This window comes from Heptranchias perlo, chromosome 36, assembly GCF_035084215.1.
Source record: "Heptranchias perlo isolate sHepPer1 chromosome 36, sHepPer1.hap1, whole genome shotgun sequence".
Taxonomy (NCBI): domain Eukaryota; kingdom Metazoa; phylum Chordata; class Chondrichthyes; order Hexanchiformes; family Hexanchidae; genus Heptranchias; species Heptranchias perlo.
Genome location: NC_090360.1, coordinates 7508116 through 7530961, shown reverse-complemented (window position 1 = coordinate 7530961; position 22846 = coordinate 7508116). Strand labels below are relative to the sequence as shown.

At 43.1% G+C, this 22846-nt stretch overlaps 1 long non-coding RNA gene across 5 annotated transcripts in view; it reads left to right on the top strand.

Annotated features, from left to right (window-relative positions):
• LOC137303949 (uncharacterized) overlaps positions 1-22846 on the top strand; it is a 365964-nt gene that overhangs the window by 311093 nt on the left and 32025 nt on the right. The window contains exon 7 of one of the 5 annotated variants that reach the window (XR_010958488.1): positions 3099-3523. The exons of 3 other annotated variants lie outside the window; for them this stretch is intronic. This is a non-coding gene — a long non-coding RNA (uncharacterized lncRNA). Of the gene's footprint in view, positions 1-921; positions 1117-3098; positions 3524-22846 lie in introns of those variants that run through there. One more of the 5 variants, XR_010958487.1, reaches the window with a different exon arrangement.

Sequence of the window (22846 nt, the reverse complement as noted above, 5' to 3'; positions counted from 1 at the left end):
CTTGTGGTAGTGAGTTCCACATTCGAACCACTCTCTAGGTAAAGAAGCTTCTCCTGAATTCCCTATTGGATTTATTAATGACTATCTTATATTATGGCCCCTAGATTTGGTCTCCCCCACAAGTGGAAACATCTTCTCCATGTCTACCCTATCAAACTCTTTCATAATCTTAAAGACCTCTATCAGGTCACCCCTCAGCCTTCTCTTTTCTAGAATTGAGTTAGAGTAGATCCTTCTCCGTGTGCACAAACTGCATACCCCTTCAAAACATTGCATTTATTCAGTAGGTCACTGAGCTTACTTTGACAGCAGCTCCAAACTCTACCACCAAGGTGGACAAGAGCAGCAACATCATGGGAACATCGTTACCTCCCGAGTCACACGCCATCGCGCCATTGAACAAATAGCGCTGTTCCTTCAACGTCATTGGGTCAAAATCCTGGAATTCCCTCCCCAACACCATTGTGGGTGCACCATTGGCAGAAGGGCTGCAGCATTTCAAGGAGTGGGCCCATCACCGCCTATTTAGAGCAACTAGGGATGGACAATCAATGCAGCACTGCCAGTGCACCCCGCACCTTGAGAACAGACACACCAATAAATAAATCAACAAGGTAGCCCGTTCATGATGCTGTCCTGTCTGAATGCAAGAGAATATAACTTCACCTTAGCTATATGAATATGGCAGCTAACTGAGGCAATGATCCCTCTGTGCTAACAGCCTGTGGAATTTACACTACAGATTGTCCATCGGGGTCTCTGTCAGATGAGTAATTTGGATAATGGTGACTGAGTAAACTTGAAGAAAAAGACTTTTAAATATGCAAAAATACTGAAAAGCAGTTTCAACTTCCAGCTATAATTTATATTTTTAGATTATATTTAGTAAGCAACTTGACTTTTTCCATATTTAATTTCCAGTGAATGGGTCTGTTCTTTCTGCATTGTGCTGCTCTCCTCCACTTCCTTGAGCCTCCCTCGCTATGCTCCTGTTACATCAGATATGGGCTGTCAACATCCATTCCTCTGTTGCAGTATATTCTGGTCCCCATGACTTGCCTGTGGACTTGGCTTATCGGCCGCAATGCAGAAAGTGTAGTTTGACAATGGGCGTCTGTTTCGGTAAGTCTTCAAGAGTGTCGCTGAGCTGCATGTCTTTGTCTCCAGCTGTTCAGACTGTCACTGCTACTTGAACTCAGGGTCATTGGGGTCACTTGCATATTCCAAGTAAATAGGCTGAATGGATTCGGGCTGCTCGGTGCTCATTGTGAAAGTTTGGAGTACCCTCTGAAGAAAGTTTAAATGCTGGTTTACGTCTGAGCGCAGGGAGAGGTTCGAGACTGAACCTTCTTCACACAAAGAGTGATCAACACATGGAATGGACAATAAGATAATGGGAACGAAAACCCTGGAATCACTTAAGCAACAGATGGATAATATGATGGGGGCAATGGCAGTTTTTGTCTGGAGGAAAGATTGTCTCAATCTTGTGAGATATCGACAGGAGTTTGGAAGTTCATTTCGCAGTGAAGAAGTCGGAATATTGTAGCTCATTGGGGGGCTGATAAATATGAATAGACATTGTCTCCCCGCAAACAAAGACGAAAAGTTAAGTTCTACCTTAAGCCGAGCCATTACACCCTCCAGCGCTTAAACATTAATAACCACTATAATGCCCATTATTTTGCCTTTTCCATAGCTTATAGTAACCTTTACTGAAAAAAATAAATAACTTGTACTAATGGACAGAAGATCCTGAGCAGAGCGCCTGCGGTTTCTCGATAGACGAGCATTCCCCTACTGGTGGTGCAAGCTTAGAACTTTGTACCCTTGATCCATATCTTAGGCTTGTATTCCCTCGAGTATAGAAGATTAAGGGGTGATCTAATTGAGGTGTTTAAGATGATTAAAGGGGTAGATAGAGAGAAACTATCTGCACAGGGGAGTCCAGAACAAGGGGAGCTAACCTTATAATTAGAGCTAGGCCATTCAGGGTTGATGTCAGGAAGCACTTCTTCACACAAAGGGGAGTGGAAATCTGGAACTCTCGCCCTCAAAAAGCTGTTGAGGCTGGGGGGTCAATTGTAAATTTCAAAACTCAGATTGATAGATTTTTGTTCGGCAAGGGTATTAAGGGTTATGGAACCAAGGCGGGTAGATGGAGTTAAGACACAGATCAGCCATGTTCAAATTGAATGACTGAACAGGCTCGAGGGGCTGAATGGCCGACACCTGTTCCTCTGTTCCAAGATGGTCGGGTTTATTTAATCACCATGAAATTACAACCTGACCACAGCTATCCTCCTGCAAACCACCTGTCAAAGATGGAAAAAGCTGTGCCTACTAACCGCTGCTGACATTCCTTGGCGTTTAATAGCACGGGCAAAAGCACGCTGGTCCAATATAATAACTGAGCACTTTGACACTGTTCTCAGCATCTGTAAGCCTCCCACCTTTCACTACAATCGTCAGTGCCACTTTCTGGTATTCTGTCCCGCGCAGACCAGCATTCTGGACCATAGCTTCACTCCCAAGAGGGAGGCTTGTATTTCAAATTGCTAACAAAACAACATGAAACCAGAACTGTTCTGCTACAGCAGATCTGTGCCCCACCCAGGATATGTGAACATATCATCAGAGTGGAAACTGAAGGAGAGTTTGTAGTTGAGATTATTCATTGATTACAGGTCGCTCGACCACTCTTCGAGATCTCTGCGCCCCTCCAATTCTGGCCTCTTTTTCATCACTCCACCATTGGCAGATGTGCCTTCAGCTGCCTAGGCCCTAAACTCTGGAATTCCCTCCCTAAACCGCTCCGCCTCTCCACCCCTCTCTCCTCCTTTAAGGCGCTCCTTAAAACCTACCTCTTTGACCAAGCTTTTGGTCACCTGTCCTAATATCTCCTTATGTGGCTCGGTGTCACATATTGTCTGATAATCGCTCCTGTGAAGCGCCTTGGGACGTTTTACTACATTAAAGGCGCTATATAAATGCAAGTTGTTGAAATGTCCATTTTTTGCTGCTCAATGTTTTGACATGGGAATGGGGTTTATGCTTCTGCCTCGCTAGCTTTTAATTTTCTGCTCATTTTTTTTTAGTGGACAGGAAATGGTGAACATAGAAGTGGAAAAATACCAGCTGTAAAGTATTCACCAGCCTCGTTATTGCACCTGGCAACGGTTACAGATTCTTGGTACCCAGATTGGGTGATGCAGTGTGTTGGCGCACTGCCCTTTCACCACTTGAACCCTGGTCTGTATCCAGCCCAGATTGATGGGATGCAAATCTTTCTCTGCCAGCAGCAAGGATGTTACATGAAATTAATTTCTGCCATCTGAGTCCTGTTCCTGTGGGCCCACAGCATCAAAAAAATGCTCGTAATTCAGCACAAGTTGCCATGACACTCAGAGACCACTAGGATGGTTAATGTGGGAAGCTGAAAAATTAATACAATGTACCAGGGTTTGATATTTCCAAAGATGGATTTTAAGATACATTGTTGTCTTCCCCTGGTACTGCCCTTAAACACTAATCCAAAATAAAAGCAGCTTTAAATCTTATTGTATTGAATTAATTTTTATCGTTTGAAAATGTGAATGGGTAGTTTTAAACAAAACTAAAATCACAAAATCAGCAAGGCATGCTCATTTTGTGCTCTACGTTCAGTAACTTGAGATGCACAAATTATTTAAGTGCACCACAAAATGTAACCATTTTCTTTTAATTCACTACTCGTTGTATATTTCAAAATTGCAGGCGACTTCGTGAGAAAATGTTGCTCCACTCAGTACACTGTTGTGTAAAAGGAGTTATCTTTTATAATGCTTCGCAGTGCATTGTAATAAGTGTCATAAGTCTCCTTTAAGTTCAGACACGTTCCCTAAAAATTCATCTCTTCAGTGAGGTACTAACAGGCTCATTAACTGTTTTCAACAAGAGAGCTCGGATTCAAAGGTTTCCTTTGGTACGTGAAATGACTTTGTTGTTGTGGCACTTGGAGTTTTAGCATCTGACAGATCAAAGCCTGCAGTGTATCATTGGCTTTAATTTGTCCCAAACGCAAGAGCCTTGGTTTTGAGAGCTTCGCGACTTGAAGCTTTTATCTAACTCCCTGGAGCTTTGGCTTGGAGCTGTTTTCTCAAAGCAATCTAATGTGCTGTCCATAATGCTCATCATTTTCACAACAGTGGGGGGAGACAGCAGTTGGGGTGTGGAAGAGAAGAAAGGGCAGGCGTTGCTTGTTAAAGGTATAATGAGCATGTACTGCTTCAAACAGTAGGGCAAATTCACTGATCTCCCATTTCCACTGAGGAACCACAATCGAAGGGAGCATATGTTGGAGATAGGACTAGAACATTGTAGCCCTGACTCTCTGACCCACACGCTCTTCATCACAGCTCCCATACTGGCAGTGCACAATTGGTGGATAATACTTTGAGCTCAGCTACAAAGACCTAGAGACCCTCAAGGAGCTGAGCCATACAGATCACAAGAGCTACGGGTTTCATCCCCGTTCTTGCTGAGCTAACTGATCTCAATTTGGGAGGATGTAGGGACATCACAGTTGGGCTCAGCGCTCCTGCTTTTGTGGAAGATAGCATTTTCTGGTGTGGGAAAGAGGTGATGACAATAAACAAGCCTCATTCATGCCTTCATCACCTACAGGCTTGAGAACTACACTGCTCTCCTCTCCAGCCTTCCAAGTTCTATTCTTTATAAACTACAACATATTCCATGGCCCTATCACCTTGGCTTCGCCAACCTCCATTGGCTCCCCAAAGTATCAAATTCAAAATCAATGTCCTCGAATATAATACTCCCTGTGGCCTCACCCCTCCCTCACTCCCACCCTCCTCGCTCCTCCATCCTTACAGGCCAGTATGCTGTTCTGACTCTCGCTTGCTTTACATCCCCACCACTCCACCTTCAGTGACAGAGCTTGTGGAAAGGTTACTGTCGTGGTCATTTCTACCATACCTTAACCTAGATGAAAAGAGTAAAACTCATTTTAGCAATTCCACCTTTATTTTAAAAGAAAATATCATATTCTTCTTCCCTCGGCCCCCACGCCCCATGGTGTTGGTAACTGAGCGGGTCGGAAGGGGATCTTACCTCTAGTCCTTTGGTGTTCAAACTTTTTCTGTGTGGGGGTCCCTCTGTGTCCGATGTGTACTCCCCCATAACCAAACTTTCGAAACACGAGTCAGCTACCCAAGAACAGGAACAGAAATCATTAGGTCAACGGATGCTGCAATTCTTTTTGCTGAGGTTAAGGTACGGTATAAATGAGTTGAAACGCTGAACTCCCATCAGTACCATCCATGATGGACTTGTTTTCACCAGAATACTGGTAGATTATAAAGAACACAAGATGCTGTGCGCTCATGGTATGGTTGGCCCCAAGATGGACTGGAGTCTAATGACCTAGGACATAGGTTTCCAAACTGGGAGCCCCTCACTGAACACCCCCCAGGATCCCAGTTTGAAAACCTATTCCCTTAAGATGTTAAGTGTGTGATTGCTGTCTAGAATGCCTAATTCAATTGTAATATTTTCAACGCTCTGGAAACACTCAGCGGGTCAGGCAGCATCTGTGGAGAGAGAAACAGAGTTAATATTTCAGGTCGATGACCCTTCATCAGAACTGGAAGAAGTTAGGGATTTAACAGTTTTTAAGCAAGTGCAGAGCCAGGGAAAAAGGGGGGTGGGTGGGGGGAGGAAAGAACAAAGGGCAAGCACGAGAAGGGAAGCAGAAAATAATGAAGGATAACAAGGTAAAAGAGACAAACGGAAATTATTTTAAAACTTGTTCGATGTGTTTGTGTGGATGGGGGGATAGCTCTGTGTCTCTCCAGTCTCCTGGCTGAGATTAGGAACTTGCTGGGTGGAAATCATTGGACATGGACGCATGCTGCTAGGTGCAATCGGTGGACAACATCAGCACGTCACTTCACTGAACAATCTTCCTATCTTAACGAGCGCACAAATTCGAAGACATGTAAACTTTCCTACTCCATTGGAAACATTCTGTAGTTCACTCTGTAAATAACCCGCTTGGGACTGCAGGCAGCACGAGCCCCTCGATCCCCACATACAGACGACATTCAGTTCAGGTCGAAGTGACCTGGGCTGACTGCAATGCACCAGAGGTTGTACCGAAGACTGGCGCCAAGGCAGCTCGTGTATTAAATTACTGCCTGCCATGTCCGCTTAATTATGACTTCCAGCTGAAATCAACAGGCGTTTCATGTCAACTGGTTTATGCTTCCCTGATGTGAATCTCCTGCCTCGGAGTCCCAGACAACTGACTCGGAAGAGAGGAGGTGGAAGTTTTTTTTTCTTTCCACTCTGGAATCCGATCCGAGTGAAGAGCTCCCCACTGTTTGTACTAGTCCAGTCGTGGCGAATTTACCAAGAAAATGAATTTTCTTCTTCACGATAAGCCAGATGTTAGTTTGGCTGGCTCTTCAGTCCAATAAATTTTTGATTAGTTTCCCTTTTCTATTAAGGTTTTGAAGTCGTAAACTTAGTCAGCGCTGCACTTAGTAACTAATACTGCTCCATTAGTGTTCAAGATGAATGATTTACTACATGAGCAAGTTCTTATAGGATTAGAAAGCATTCTTTATCCTTTTTGTCAATAGAATACTGTTGTCTGTGTTGACCTTTTTTCACGTGCTATTTCATGTGCCATCATTGTAGCTGATTTCTTCATGTAGAAATTGCTTACGCTCGTTTTTTCCAACAAACAAATGAGCTCAAACCCAACATGTAACTTTATGTTAAGATTGCGTGCAGCATTTACTGCTCTTCTAGGCCAAAATTTTTTTTATACGTAATATGCTCTCCTGGGTGGTCTCGCAACTTCCACCCTCCATAAACTTGAGTTCATCCAAAACTCTGCTGCCCGTATCCTAACTCGCACCAAGTCCCGTTCATCCATCAGCCCTGTGCCTGCAGACCGACATTGACTCCTGGTCCGGCAATGCCTCGATTTTAAAATTCTCATCCTTGTTTTCAACTCCCTCCATGGCCTTGCCTCCTCCAGCCCTACAACCCTTCGAGATCTCCAATTCTGGCTCCTCCAATTCTGGCCTCTTGCACATCCCGGATTTTAATCGCTCCACCATTGGCGGCCGTGCCTTCAGCTGCCTAGGTCCTAAGCTGTGGAATTCCCTCCGTAAACCTCTCTGCCTCTCTACCTCTCTCTCCTTTAAGGACCTCCTTAAAACCTACCTCTTTGACCAAGCTTTTGGTCACCTGTCCTAATATCTCCTTTTGTGATTTGGTGTCAGTTTTTGTCTGATTGCGCTCCTGTGAAGTGTCTTGGGATGTTTTACTACATTAAAGGCGCGAAATAAATGAAAGTTGTTGTGCGTGTATATATATATACATATATATAGAGAGAGAGATATAAAATTATGTGCAAGATGTCAGCCTTGGTTTCAATGGTAGTACTCTTACCTCTGAATCAGAAGGTTGTGTGTTCAAGCCCCACTCCAGAGACTTGAGCACATCATCTAGACTGAACTTCGGTGCAGTACTGAGGGAGCGCTGCCTTTCGAATGAGACGTTAGGCTGAGGCCCCGTCTGCCCTCTCAAATGGATGTAAAAAAAATCCCACAGCACTATTTCGAAGAAGAGCAGGGGAGTTCTCCCCGGTGTCCTGGCCAATATTTATCCCTCAACCAATAACATGAAAACAGATTATCTGGTCATTTATCTCATTGCTGTTTGTGGGATCTTGCTGTGAGCAAATTGGTCGGCACATTTCCTACATTATAACAGTGACTACACTTCAAAGCTGTAAAGTGCTTTGGGACATCCTGAGGTCGTGAAGGGCGTTCTATAAATGCAAGATTATGTGCTCAAGTCTCTGGACTGGGACTTGAACCCACAACCTTGTGACTCAGAGACGAGAGTGCTACCCACTGAGCCACAGCTGACACCTTTATATCACTATTTCATATTTTGATCATATAGCTAAGACTGGTTATGATAAACGACCAATTTTGTGGTAGATATTGGATCTTCACATGCAGTCTTTCTGCAGGTTCGTGATGGAGGGTCAGTAGACAATTCCTTTTATTAATTTTTTCTCGTTCTGTTTTTTTTCATTGCAGATTGTTTTTTCTTTATCTTTCATGTATATATTTTATGAAACCATTGTACACTTTGATTGCACAACAACGTACTTGCTCTTATCCAGCACCATTAAGGTAGAAACACATCCCAAGTTGCTTCACAGAAGCATGATGAAAGTGGACGCAAGCCAAAGAAGGAGAGATTAAGAGATTGCATGGTGTTTGGGGGAAGGAAACACTAAAGTGTCAAGTTCTTTTAGCATTAGCTGTGCCTGTGCTGTCAGCAAAGTGAGTTTAAAGGTTGAAGCGATTTGTTCTTGCTCGCTGGGCCATTGGGGGAGTCTTGCGGTCTTGTCATCGCCTCAGTATCTTAATAAGGAAAGAATTCCCGTGTTTTCAAAAGTTCCGAATTATTGATATTTGTACAACTGTTCTCAGACAAGGTTTTTCTGTTTGCTTGAGGCCCTCTGTACTAGCTGTAGCGATGGCAGTGCCGTTATTATGTTAACCATCTAAATAAAGGCTTTTGGATTATCAAACAGCTGACACACGTGACACTGAAATGTAGCGACTTTCATCTCCTGACTCTTGCCTGAATTGCGTTCAGGGAAGGCCTACCTTAAATTTGAGGTAAAGTGCTATTTCCGGGCATAAAATGACCTGGACGTATCCCTCAAAGACACAAAGGGGGCCAGTTGTCCTGTTCCTACACCTGAGGTGATTGGATCGCCAGGCTGCAGTGAGTACAGTTTTCCTGTATTTGCCATACCCAGTTGATCCAATAGCCCCTTGTCTTGCCCGTTAATTCGCTACTTGTTGTGGTTTCAATTAGTTACACCATCAGGCACCAGAATATGACCAGGTCTTGTTCCATGAACATGTTGGCAGCATTTGTGAAAGACCCCTTTACACCAAGTTTTTTTTTCACTATTTAATCTTCATTACTGCACCATTAAGTGGCGACCAATTGATGTAGAAATTTACAGTATTTTATTTCTCCAGTATTTGGCACTGGATTTTCGAATCTTATGGCAGCATTAGTGTGTGTGGGGAGAAGAGTTTCTTAGTACAGATGTGCTACAGAATCAAAAATTGCCTGTTACAGGAGAGTTTTCATCTTCTCTGGAGAGTTCATTTCCATTGTGTCTATTTAGGTCCTTTTATTATATTTTGCTCTTTGTGCTCGTTGAGTTGAGAGATGTTAGTGCTGGGGAATAGAACTCTTCCCATTTCAGGCACCCAGTGTCCACATCAAGGACTCCCTGGTCAGGTACTAGCACTGCCAGATACCGAGTAAAACAACCAGTAAATCCAATGGGGAATTCGGGAGAAATGTCTTTACCCAAAGAGTGGTAAGAATGTGGAACTTGCTACCACAAGGAGTAGTTGAGGTGAATAGCGTAGATGCATTTAAGGGGAAACTAGATAAACACATGAGGGAGAAAGGAATAGAAGGTTATGCCGATAGGGTTAGATGAAGAGGGATAGGAGGAGGCTCATGTGGAGCATATACACATGGACCAGTTGGGCTGAATGGCCTGTTTCTGTGCTGTATATTCTATGTACATCTGGTGCACCGTCCTTGAAAGAACAACTGCTAAGTTTTTGTTGGAGAGGGTAGGAGCTGGAATTAAACATATCAAATGAAATGTCTAAGTGCTACAAAAATACAATTCCAGTCTCTGTTAAACCAAAGCAGTGTTAAAAATTGGAAGTGAATGAAAAAGTATGATTTATAATTTGCATGACAACAAATATAGAGCACAGAAGGAGGCTGTTTGGCCCATTGCATCTGTGCTGTTTCTTCGCTCCAGCAACAACAACTTGCATTTATATAGCATATATACATATGGATATAAAAAAAATAAATATTTTATAGCAATCCAAAACTAATACCATTTCCCCGCTGTCATTCCATATCGTGTATCTTCCTTAAAAGTTACCTCAGCCACTACCTGTAGCAAAGCTTTCAATGTTCCAAAAACCTGCTGCATAAATTTATCCTAACTTCCCTCTTCACTCTCTTAGTGACCATTTTATATTAGTGATCGCTCATCACTGATTCCTCAACCAGAGGGAATGCTTTTTGCCTATTCAACAACAACTTGCATTTATATAGCGCCTTTAACGTAGTAAAACGTCCCAAGGCGCTTCATAGCAGCGTAATCAGACAAAAACTGACGCCGAGCCAAAGAAGGAGATATTGGGACAGGTGACCAAAAGCTTGGCCAAAGAGGTAGGTTTTAAGGAGCGTCTTAAAGGAGACGGAATGGTTGAGGGAGGGAATTCCAGAGCTTTGGGCCCAGGCAGCTGAAGGCACAGCCGCCAAACCCCTTAATTTTAAAACCTCAATTAAATCTCCTCTTAGCCTGTTAAGCAGGTTCCACTCAATTTTAGTTCTCTGCCACACAATAATATTCAATTAAGTTCGGAGCACAATGGTTACACAACTTTCGAGTGCACTTTACCAAATATTTTACTGATGCTGACTTGCTGGATTTACTCCAAAATTAATACTAAACCAATTAAACTAGATGATGAGTCATATAATCTTGTTTTTAAAGAAATTTTGCTGTAAAGGTTAATTTCTTTACACAGATTTTATTGTGTTTGTACTTTCATCAATTTCTTTAACTTTTTTTAACGCAGACTTTTATGTTAAATCTCTGCTGTATCACCACGATCAACGCTAATTAATAGTGACTAATTATTCATAGGTCTGGTTTTGAGCTTAATTCTGCCACATAAAGCGATCGTTTCTGGAAGCTTTTTGTAGTATGTGATCTGTGGACTTGCCTCTATGGGGTGAGAATCCTCCTCCTTGATCATTTTCCTGATTTAAGTCAATGGGAAGAAATTTTGCTCTCTAATTCTTTTTCCGCTGAAGTTATCGACAGGAGGGACCCCACCCCATGTGACTCACTAAATCTCAGTGAGATTACTCCCAACAAAATTAAGAACACCTTTGGCATTGAATTGTCCGTGCTAGGCAGCTGGTAGACTTTCAAATGTAAAGCGCCTGTATTGTACCCATTGCAAATACAATAGATGGAAAACCCAAACGAATGAAGCATTTCACTTGCCTGAGGCAGCGTACTGCACCATGCAAATAGAACAACACCCGTAATGAAGAAAAAATTGAAAACCATTATTGGAAATGTGAAATGTGCTGTAGGGGATGTCAGTCACATTTGCTGCTGTCACCACGTGTGGCCTTCAGTTTGCTGTGAGTTTTCAGCACCTTCTGTTTCATTTATTAAACCTTCTGCTGAGAGGATATACTTTTACAGGAAAGGCTGAACAGGCTAGGAAAGAGAAGGCTGAGGGGGTGACCTTACAGAGATCTTTAAAATTATCAAGGGGTTGGCGTAGAGACGATGTTTCCACTTGTGGGGGGGGGGGGCCAAAAATATAAGATAGTCGCCAATAAATGCAATTGGGAATTCAGAAGAGACATTGTCATCCATAGAATGGTCAGAATGTGGAAATCACTACCACAGGGAGTCGTTGAGACGAATAGCACAGATGCAATTAAGGTGAAGCTGGATAAAGGAGAAAAGAATAGAAGATTATGCTGGGAAGGTTAGATGAAGAGGGGTGGGAGGAAGCTCCTGTGGAGCATAAACACCGGCATGGACCAGTTGGGCCGAATGGCCTGTTTCTGTGCTGTACGATGTAATTCAATGTGTACTGTGATTGTCTTAGTGGGAATTACACCCATGTCCAACATCAAAATTATTGTCTTGTGGGTAATTCTTCAGGCTGGAATGGTTTCTGTCTGGAAAGCTGAAGGTGAACACATAAGATTTTCAGAGTTATCACTAGGCTTGTTTGTCATATTGCTACAAATAAACTCAAATTGCACTTAAATCGGGGCACTTTAATGTGGGCTGATGTGCTTTCATGTGGTGAGATACTTTTAATTCGTAAGCGCAAATTGCTTGCACTGAAGTGGCAGTCCTGTAATCAGCAACACTTGCCTGAGTGTTGTATAATCCATTATGCTCTCTTTAGGCACAACTTAATTTGGAAAGATAAAATCTATAATTGTACTGCTGGGTGTTTTTTTTTATTACAGTTTAGGTGGACATAGTTCAAAGATTTTCCACACTGACCATTGTGCTCTGCTAAAGTAATTGTGGAATAAAAATTATATTAGAGCTGTATGAGTATCTTACCACCCCCTGGCAATGCACTTTATTAGAATCCCAGTGTCAGCAAATGCTTTTGAAGCAAACGTTTAGAAGTTTTACAAAAAATTGTGTGTGGTACTGTAAAGGAACCAGTGTGCACTTCCAAAGTATTTCATTGGCTGTAAAGCGTTTTGGGACTTCCTAAGGCCGTTAAGGACGCATCCTTTCCTTTATATTGTAAAACGCACGGTCCACAGATATTTTCATGTATTTGCAGTGTTTTACACATTGTCAGCACTCCTGTGGCATCTTTTGCGCTGTGTAGGAAAGTTTCATGTGACTTCACTTAGCTGATGTCATGGTGTGAACATCAACCAAATTATTTCAGATGGGGACGTAAGTCAATAACTTGGTAAATATAGCTTCATAAGAATACTCGCACTGCAAAACCAAAATCAGAGTGTGGGCAGCATGAGTTTCGGCATGTGTCACATCTATCTATATAATTAAAAGTTTTGCATATAGTGCACATCATGAATGTGTCTGTCGGTAAAAATGTGCCACACTTTTCTGCCTCTAAGTCTGAAGGTTGTGGGTTCAAGTTCCACTCCAGAGTCTTGAGCACAAAATCTAGGCTGACACTCCAGTGCAGCACTGAGGGAGTGCTGCACTGTTGGAGGTGCAGTTTTCCGAACGAGACGTTAAACCGTTGTCCTCTCAGGTGAATGTGAAAGATCCTGTGGCTCTATTTTGAAGAAGAGCAGGAGAGCTCTCCCCGGTGTCCTGACCAATATTTATTCCTCAACCAACATCGCTGTTTGTGGGATCTTGCTGTGTGCAAATTGGCTGCCACATTTCCTGTTACAACAGTGACTATGCTTCAAAAAGTACTTCATTAGCTGCAAAGTGCTTTGAGATGTCCTGAGGTCTTGAAAGGCGCGATATGAAACAAATCTTTTTCTTTCTCTGCCCTTGTGACCTTTGACACTGTGTACTCTCAACAGTCGCTGACCTGTACTACCAGTGTTGTGGGTGAGGGTCGGGGGTGGAGGGTTGTCCCACTGTCTCCACTTCTTGTGTGTAACACCACAGGAGATCAGCTAGTCTTTACCATTGATGAGCCCAGATGATTAAAACTAGGGTTAAAGTGGTGTCAAATGATACCAGTCCATCATCGGCATCTCCACGTCGTGTCAAATGATGATAGTGGTTTAGTCCCCCGATGACTCAATGGAGCAAAGCACCGCGTGGAGAGGCATTCAAATCAAGAAGATCCCAGATCTAAGTTAGATGAGTTCAGCCAGGGTGGTGGTACTGATAGAGCCACAATTGGCCTCACCAACACAGGTAAGGGAGGGTTTCTTCTCCTGATTGCTAATCAGTGACTTCTGCTGGAGAATGTACATCCGTTGAGATCAGATGGGGATGGGCTTTGCTGTGATGCCCCCATGGTAAAGTAACCCACCAACGCTCACTGTCTAGGCTCTCACATGACGAATAATCACTTGGATGAGGTACTGGAGAGTTGCCAGTGCCTTAGTTGCGGTGAAGGGGGAAAATTGGATCTAAAAGTACCTACTGCATTTGGATTACTGTACCTTTGCAGTTTAACATAGTTAGCCTTGTTTGCAATGGTCAACCATCTTTATAATAGAAATTCCTTCACCAGGAGGACCGGGGGAGCATAATGCTAAATTGTAGAGTTATGGTCTGCATCTTGATAGAGTGGGGCATCTCATGGCATGCTCGGTTAGTTAGACTTTTTATCTGCACCCTTCAGCTCATATTTTTTGCGCTGTAACTTGCTGGAAGTGCAAGCTGATAACGGTGCAGTGAGGGCATCTGGGATCTTAGTGAACAGCGGGACCAACAGTCTATCTTAACCAATAAGATTTAAGATGTGAAGATGCCGGTGATGGACTGGGGTGGACAAATGTAAGGAATCTTACAACACCAGGTTGTAGTCCAACAATTTTATTTTAAAATCACAAGCTTTCGGAGATTATCTTCTCACCTGACGAAGGAGTTAATCTCCGAAAGCTTGTGATTTTAAAATAAAATTGTTGGACTATAACCTGGTGTTGTAAGATTCCTTAAATAAGATTTAAGGATTGAGAAAGCAACAGGAATGACAGAGAAGGAGGGTGAATTAGAGTCAGGTACAGAAAGAGAAATAAGGAGAGGGAAAGAAAGATTGGATTAAGAGAGAGAGAAAAAAGGGACAAAGGAAAAGTAAGAAAAAAATGTAAAAATTTAAAGTTTGACATTTTTCAAATCTCTTGCCAACACTTTATGACATGCAGGAATAAGATTCAACAGTTTAAATTGATCCTTTTCTGGGCTAGAGAGGTTGATTGGCATTGCATTAACAATTATCACTTTGTTAAGAGGGTACTTATGATGTTAATTATGAGCCCTAACTTTCTGTGGCGAGTTTAATGGGCAATTAATGTGCAAATCCAGCAGGCTTTAAAATTAACGGGGAGGCTAAGGCCGAGGTGCCGCATGTGTGAAGCAGACGGCGGAGCGGCGTAAATCGACCAGCGAGTCCTGGAGATTTGCAACTCACGGCGTATCTCTTTTCCCCCCCCTGAACTTGCTGGCTGATTTGAGCATTAATAACAGTGTGCGTTTCGTTAACACACTGTTCTTTTTCCAGCAAGATCCGGTCCAACGTTTTAAGTCTTGTAAACACTTAGAGTATTACAATTGCAATCATTTTTTCGGTAGCTGCATTAAACAGTTCAATGGTATTGACATTCTCCCTCTGGATAAATACATAACTACCAATCTTGGAAAGGTATTACTGTTAATCTATTTGGCTTTTCCGACAAGACATTTATAATAGCAGCAAACAATAAGTCATTCCTATCAGTCTAATATTAACAGGGCAGAAATATTGAAAACAAAACAGAACAAATCCTGCCCTCTAGGCAATACTAGAGATGATGATTTGGTTGCACTGCAAGTCTTAACTAGTCAGTTGTTGCTGAATATTTGTTTTTGGATCGTGATTCAAGTTATCTTGGTGTAGTTTCTACATGTGGAGCTTCTATACTGGAATCTCGACGAAGGAACTGTGTTGATGCAAATTTAGTTGCTAGTTTGCTAGATTTCAAAATGCTCCTCTTTGCTTTCAAACCCTTCATGTCCTCACCTCACCCAATCGCATAGATCTCCTCCAACGATACCTCCTTTTCCTTGTTTCCCCTTTTTCTTCTGCTCTTTCAGCCACAAGCCCTGATCTCTCGAGCTCTCTCCCCAACTCGCTCTGCCCTTGTCACCTCTGGCTGCTTTCAAAAGTCTCCAGAAACCCTTCCATTTGACCGGGCTTTGGTACCTTGCTCTAACTTTTTTTTTCCCTCCTTTTCACCCCTGTTTCCGACCAGCCTGCAGAGCACTTTGAGATGTCTTTCTGTACACGAAGAGCTTTTTAGAAATATACTACTTGTTGTTTTTGCTCAGAAGATGGTATTGCAGGTAGACTATTAATGCATTATCTTGGCCAGCGTAGCTGAAATGTGTGAGGCTTTGTTAAGGCAGCTTATAGACACTCGCCTGATAATTAGTCCACTGCATTCCTGTTCCATTTAAGTTATTAAATATTTACAGGAATTTTTGTTCAAGTGCAGAAGTTTGTAATGCACCAATCAGGCATCATTTGCCGTACTAGGTGCTTATTTGGGTGCCCATACTTCGAAAGGGGCACACCTGCATTGGGAAGGGTGCAGAAAAGAGCAGCAAGAAAAATCCCAAGTGCAAAGGCGATGAGCTATAAGGAAAGATTAGAGAAGCTTAAGCCGTACAGTCTAGAGAGAAGAGGTTAAGAGGTGAGGGTCCTCATTGAAGAATCTATTGGCCACAGTAGCCTACTGGTTACGCAACCCAGAGGTCAGGAGTTCAAATCCCACCATGGCAATTTGGGAAATTCAATAAATCTGGCAACTTGTGGTCTGGCACCAAATAAACTGACCATGAAAGCTGCCAGATTGTTGTAAAAACGCAACTGGTTCACTAATGTCCTTCAGGGAAGGGAATTTTCCACACCTACTTGATCTGGTCTTCATGTGACTCTAGTCCCATGTCATATGGTTGTATCCTAATGTCCTCAGGGAAACTAGGGATGGGTAATAAATGCTGCCTTGTCAGTGTTGCTCACATCCCAAGAACAAATTAAAGTATAGATAATGTGACCCAAGATTATCACTTCAAGGCGAATCAGGCCAGAAGGAAAAAAGGATATAAATTTAAGTTAGTAAAAGACAAATTAAGTCTTAGGAAAAAATGTCTTTCATTAAAGGGCAATAAATGTTGGGAAAAATCCGAATAAGGCAGTGAAATTGGATGTTAGGCTGGGAGAGTTGGAGTGCTAAATGGATGAGCTTGAAAGGTTGAAATAGCCTGTTCTACCCCTAGACTTTTTCTAGTGTTTTTTTTAATAAGCTGGTGGATCATAGCCCAGTGGTAGAGCATGTTGGGTGGTAGAATGTGGTTCAGACCTGCAATTTTCTACTTCGTCTGCAATCTTAGTTGGGCTATTGGTTGAGGCATTTGTCCATTCCTTTGGATTCTGGGCAACAGAAGCAGGACCGTGCGTACTAATCCTGTTTGTAAATAGGTGTGTATGTGCGTGCACACACGTGTGTATGTGTTTGGGGGGGAAGGGGGCGGCAGGACCCTGAGCTGAATTTTTTTACCCCTCCTTTTGGAGAAAACCTACCCAACCATATATTTCAGTTTTCACTCTTTGTTCCTCTGTCTCTACCTTACTGCTTGTCCCTGGCCCCTGTGCTTCACCATCCCTGCCCTCTGGCTCTCTCTCCCAAAACCACTTTACCTAGTTAGATCTCTCCCTGAGTTCAGAACTTTCCTAACAACCCATTCCTTTTGGATTTTTTTCCCTGCCCCGTCCCCCACCAAAATCCTTTACCCCCCTGTTCACTGCCCAAATCACCCCCTTATATACCGCTCTGAAATGCTCTTTTTTTTAAAATGATAAATGCTTCATAAATTGAAGTTGTTGGGTTAGCGATTCAGTCGGAGGTGGGTGGGGTCGACAGGAGTTTGTCCATCTTGATGCCAAGTCAGCTAGGATTCAAAAATATAGTGAATTTAAAAAAAAAATATAGCAGTTACGATTTTCTTCAGCACATCAGACTTGCCTCCAGTTATAACTGTAGGACATCATGTATGCTGCTTTATCTGTTCTGAAAAATATATGGAATTTTCTATAATAATTCACTGATGAGCAATAACCACTGTTTGTCACCAGTAGAGAGTGGGATTTGGTATAAATTAAGATACTACTTTGTGACCTGGGGCTATCCAGTGATTCCCCATTATTGTATGTACACTGATAGAAAATTACTTTTCCATTTTCGGCACTGGATTCAAGTTCCACTGTACTGGGCGTAAGAATAGTAAAGTGAGATATAAACTGAAGCATTGTCTTCATTCACCTTGAAGGTTCTTAATGTAATGTGTGCACAACACAAATAAATTATTCACTGTGTGAGCACTTCACTATCGTGTGAAGCCTAATTTTACAAAGCCTGGCTATTAAATACTGCTGCTAATGGTAGATGGCAAACGTAGATACTCACAGCACTGGGAGCCTTTCCTTAGGAGAGTAGGGGAAGGAACTTGCGTCCAGAGGTTGCTGTGTAGGAGGTTCTCTGGGTGCTTGGCATGTTCATGTCGAGTTTCTCTGTTGCAGTTTTAGTGGAGGCCTTGAACTGTTCAAGTGGGGGGCGTGGTTTGGATGGGCCATGTTGAGCATTTGTCCATTGCAGTGATTCCTGGGCTTTAGTGTTCCTTAATGTAAAGAAAGGGCCACAGGGCGTCCCAAAGCGATTTACAACCAATGAATGGGACGATGATTAAAGTACTGGGATGCATCTTGAAGGTTTTTGGTTATGAATCAGAAGGGATTAATTTAACCCTTTAAACTCCATTAATACTTGAGATTAGTTACATTAGACATCACTGTAGTACCGAGGAAGTGCTGCATTGTCAGGAGTGCCATCTTTTGGATGATACTCTAAACTGAGGCCCTGTCTGTCCCCTCGGGTGGACGTAAAAGTTCTCCCATGTCCTACCAACATTTATCTCTCAAACGACACCACCGAGAAAACAAATTAAACTGGTCATCATCCCATTGTTGTTTGTGGGATTTTGCTGTGCGCACATTGGCTGCTGCATTTTCCTACATAACAGCGAATACCCTTTAAAGGTACTTCACCGGCAACGGAGCCCTTTGGGACGTCCTGAGGTCATGAGAGTGCTAGATAAATGCAAGTTCTTTCTATTGCGTGCAATTGTGGACACTCTACCCTTGGTGCTTTGGAGATACTTCGGGGAGAGAATAAAAAGCGAGATTCTCGAACGTTGGGTTCAGATTTCTGGAAAGAGACTGATGGAATTCAGTTGTGTCTTGTTCACTGGCGAAAAGGAGATTAAGAGGATACCGAAGCTGTGTCTTTAAAAACTGAGGGGTTTTTTTAAATCATAGAACCTGACTTGACAATATAGAGGACACAAGAAAACTAACAAACCTCGAGGGAAGCTGGAAATCAGATGAATTTCCTGTCTCCGTAGGGCGGTGGATAATTGGAATTGATTCCCAGTTGATTAACTTGCCTTTTTTTTTCAAATAATTTTTTATGTTGTTGCAGAGTCGTACAAAACTTGCTTGCTCACTCAGATGCAATCAAGACTAGCTCATTACATGCTACTGGCAGAAACAGTGACCCCTGTATAGAATAAACACCTATTTGCCACATTAAAGGTTGTTACATGTGGGGTTTTGTTCAATGTGGAGTTGACTTTTGGAAAACCAATTTTTAAAAACTGCAGGAAATAGCTCCTTATCTAACGCCCATGATCTCCATTAAACACTTTCTCTCCTTTATGCACATAAGAGCCAATTTTCCCAGAGCATTTTGCCCACAGGTGATCTCAACCCGTACTGGAAAATTGCGGGATCACTGCCCACAATATTCCATCTATCTGAATCATATACTTAGAAAATCGGCCCTGTAATGCAGATGTTGAATATAAATGTGTCAGTCAACATGTGGAAGTTATGCACAAAAAGAGAGGGTAAGATATTAAATATTGAAACTGGTTTCTGGTTAGCACATGGGAACAACACCACCTGCACGTTCCCCTCCAAGTCACACACCATCCCGACTTGGAAATATATCGCCGTTCCTTCATCGTCGCTGGGTCAAAATCCTGGAACTCCCTTCCTAACAGCACCGTGGGAGAAACGTCACCACACGGACTGCAGCGGTTCAAGAAGGCGGCTCACCACCACCTTCTCAAGGGCAATTAGGGATGGGCAATAAATGCCGGCCTCGCCAGCGACGCCCACATCCCATGAACGAATTTTTAAAAAAATTATGGAGATGGGAGCAATGGCGAAGCAAAAAAAAAGACTTGCATTTTATAAAGCGCCTTTCACAACCTCAGGACGTCCCAAAGCACTTTTGAAGTGTAGTCACTGTTGTAATGTGGGAAACGTAGCAGCCAATTTATGCACAGCAAGGTCCCTCAAACAGCAATGTGATAATGACCAGATCATCTGTTTTAGTAATGTTGGTTGAAGGATAAATGTTGGCCAGGACACCGGGGAGAATTCCCCTGCTCTTCTTCGAAATAGTGCCATGGGATCTTTTACGGCCACCTGAGAGGGCAGACGGCGTCTCGGTTTAACGTCTCATCCGAAAGACGGCACCTCTGACAGTGTAGCACCACTGCACTGAAGTGTCAGCCTTGATCTTGTGCCCAAGCCTCTGGAGCGGGACTTGAACCCATGACCTGCTGACTCAGAGGTAAGAGTGCTACCAACTGAGCCACGGCTAACACCTCAAAAACTGTGAAAGAAGAAAGATTTTTTTCCCAAAGATTTGGAACGGAATACGCCTGCTTCAAATCGCGTTTGTGACTTTGGAACATGTGATGTATTATATGTGCTCAGGCTAGTTTGCCCCTGTAACCCAGTCATGCTCCAGCACAGGAGGAGGAGCAGCATCCAGGCAATAAATTCAGCGCTTCAATGGTGAAAGCACTCTCAGGCTCAGCATTGGAAAGCAACATACTCAGGACAGTCCCAAGTCTCATCTGTCCACCGGATCCACATATTATTCTTGGCAGAGTGCGGATTCCTCTGGTCGATCCTGGGTGAAATTATCGGTAGTTGAAAACTGATGCTTGGAAAGCTTGTCCATCTGCTGGCTGCCTTCGCCTCTACTGATCAATCCTGAGCTGGTAGCCAGATCTGCCACGGCTTTGGCTGGCGGCAACGATTCGTTGCTTGGCTCAAGTTTTGGAAGCTGCTGTGCTGGTGGGAATTTGCAAATCATTTTGCTCAGCACATTCCCACAGAATGTAGCTTTTCTCTGCACGTTAGCTTGAACTGATGTACCATTGATGGTTCCTTTGTGTTTGTGGAGATTGTCCTCCACTTCTGCCCCAACACGCACCTAATTGTAGCGTAGAAAACTCTTCTTGGTTGTTCCATATTTTCGGATCATTGCGTTTCTGTTGTTTCACAGCTTCAGCAGTCTTCAAACAGCTGGCTGGTCTTCCAGTTAATGCCATCGAATGGTACATTTTGAGTTTCACTAGGTTTCAGCTTTTAATTATATCACATAGAATGTACAGCTCAGAAACAGGCCATTCAGCCCAACTGGTCTAAGCTGGTGTTTGTCGTCTGCGCCAGCTTCCTCCCACCCCTACTTCATCGAACCCTATTAGCATATCCTTCTATCCCTTTCTCCCCTCGTGTTTATCTAGTTTTCCCTGAAAGGCATCAGTTAAGTACATATTGACCCAGGAATTGGAGTGCGTACTTCAGAAAGAGGTTCTGATCTCGTGGCCCCTGACACCTTGGTAGTCTTGAGAATCAGTAACCCAGACACTGCTGGTCATCGCATCTCTCCGCAACCTAGTTTATCACCTTGTGGAAACATATTTAATTATTTCCTCAGCTGGTATTGAAAGAGCCTTAACTACCTGCAGTTATCGTCCAGATGACAGGCACAGCCTGCCAACCCTCCATCCATCGTTCAGTCCTTTTTTCTATAAAAGTCTTGCTTCCAGCTTGTGCCATCACACTTAAAACATCACATTCAAAGTGTCAAAAGTACATTATATATTTTTTTTAAAAACCAGAAAGGAAGCCAGGTACTTGTTGCTGGTTTGATAACCTGACCTCTTGCCAAGGGCAGAAGCCCAAGATTTACAAACAACTGCCAAACCATAAAAACTTTTCGCAATATCAGCCTCTACAAACCTCAGGATGTGCCTATTCGGGCTACAGTTCAGATATTTCCCATGGGGAGATGGCCAGGTCAAACGTAGCTCCATCTCAGCGGCTAAATATTACAACAATGCTTGCAGATCCCAGACTACCTGGGGAATGAGCTAATTTATCTATGAATAAAAGTGTTGAGATGTGTGCATTGCAAGTCGGGTATCTTGTGTTACATGTATTAATGCTCCTGTCCTAATGAAACGCTGACTTGCTATGAGCAATGCCACGGGAGATGCATTAGTAGCCACAATGTCTGGATGGATTGGTTTCAGGTTGCCCAACGCTGAGTTGCCCTTCTCATTAGCAGAGGAAAGAAAGTTCAGTAAGATTTTCTTGAGGAGCAGCGAGTCTCTTTAATGAGTCCATTGGGTAGTAAAACATCACCTGTCCAGTCACTGCTGAGGACTCTGGCATGTCCAGAGGTTGAGTTGACATTCTTTTGTCAGCTCTGATGAAAAGTTCCCACTCAGATTGGCAGCCGTTAAACGCCACCCATTTCTGTAGCGCACTGGACGTAGAAAGGGACCTCGTTCCTTGCTGAGTCAGACTGATATTTTAGACAACGAGTGAATCTGGCAAAGCAGCTGGCTTCCTTAACATCGCAGCTCATTACTTGGCTGCGTGCAATGTTTTTTAATAAGCTTTTAATGATACGGTCTGTGTAAGAAAACTGACCAAAGCAAACTTTGTCTATTGGGATGTGCAGTGTGGTGAAGAGCTGATTCATCAACCCTCCCCGGGGCATTTTTCTGATGTTTGCCTGAGTTTTCATGTCACAGCGTATCGAAGCATCCAGCAGGGCTGCTAATGAAGTCATACCCCGCAGGTACATTAAAAAGTAAAAGATTCTGCTTGTTTTCTGTCTGCAGTCCAACAAAATGCTGATACCCACTTGGTCTGGGATGCCTGCGATGGACTTCCTCTCTATCTCTTTGCTGTGCTGATAGCACTGCTCTCAGTGCAGAACTCACTGCTCATTTTCAGCTCTGAAACAACTTGAGGGAGTGGGGGCTGGGAAATACATGGAGAGCTGCCAACAAAAAATAGCAGGAGTGAAATCAGAAAGCACTAGATTGATTCCTGGGATGAGAGGGTTGTCCTATGAGGAGGGATTGAGTAGAATGAGCCTTACTCTCTGGAGTTTAGAAGAATGAGAGGTGATCTCATTGAAACGTATAAGATTCTGAGAGGGCTTGACAGGGTAGATGCTGAGAGGCTGTTTCCCCTGGTTGGAAAGTCTAGAACCAGGGGGTATAGTCTCAGGATAAAGGGTCGGCCATTTAGGACTGAGATGAGGAGAGATTTCTTCA